We start from the raw sequence: 940 nt of genomic DNA, 5'->3' as shown, positions 1-940 counted from the left end.
TTCAATGAAGTAGGGTGTGTCTTTAGTTTACTCGAAATTTCATATTTTTTTAGACCCAAATAAAGCTTAGTTATTAAGCTTTATAAATTATAGTGGAATTCTATGGTGTTAATGTTGTACTTTATGATTTTTTAGTTATTCAAATGTATATATTGAACCTAAAAAAATATTTTGTTTCATATCCTCCATGTGCAAAATTCTTAAAGGCTTAGCAACCGAGTACAAAGGTTGTAACTAGAAGAGATAATTATTTGCTTTACTTCTTTATTTACTGTTCTATGTTTTAGGAAAAATATGTTTAAGAACATATTTCAAAATAGCAATAATCTATATACATATATATTGTATAATAATTGAAATGAGTCTGTATTTTACAAAATGCTATTCTACTAAAACACAGCCAAGAAAGGTCACTTTGTAAAGACCAAAGGATAGTTTTATGTTATTTGATATGGTAACATGAGTGCATGTGAGCTGCGTCATTGTAACTTCTGTATTGTTAGCCAGGCATGGCTGAAAGGTCAATATAATAAAAATAATGAATATATATAAATGTATAATGTTATGAGCTTTAATCTATTTAGTCTAAGCATTTATGTTTTCGTGTGAATAATTTGTGTTTATTCTAGAATGAAAGAGGCATAATTTATATTTATTTCCTAATTTTTATGGTGGTTGCGAGATTGGTCAAATCTACTGAACCTATACAGAGATTAATTACTGAAAATAACTGATAAAATATAAAGTTTTTTTAAGAAATGTTTGATAACTATCTCAAATCTACCGAACCTATACAGAGATTAATTTCTGAAAATAACTGATAAAATATAAAGTTTTTTAAGAAATGTTTGATAACTATCTCAAATCTACCGAACCTATACAGAGATTAATTTCTGAAAATAACTGATAAAATATAAAGTTTTTTAAGAAATGTTTGATA

At 25.7% G+C, this 940-nt stretch overlaps 1 protein-coding gene across 4 annotated transcripts in view; it reads left to right on the top strand.

Annotated features, from left to right (window-relative positions):
- LOC106463794 (SWI/SNF-related matrix-associated actin-dependent regulator of chromatin subfamily D member 3-like) overlaps positions 1 to 940 on the top strand; it is a 335,955-nt gene that overhangs the window by 299,520 nt on the left and 35,495 nt on the right. The gene's annotated exons all lie outside the window — the stretch shown is intronic.

This window comes from Limulus polyphemus, unplaced genomic scaffold, assembly GCF_000517525.1.
Source record: "Limulus polyphemus unplaced genomic scaffold, Limulus_polyphemus-2.1.2 Scaffold55, whole genome shotgun sequence".
In the NCBI taxonomy this organism is placed as follows: Eukaryota; Metazoa; Arthropoda; class Merostomata; order Xiphosura; family Limulidae; genus Limulus; species Limulus polyphemus.
This window is presented reverse-complemented; position numbering and strand designations above follow the sequence as displayed.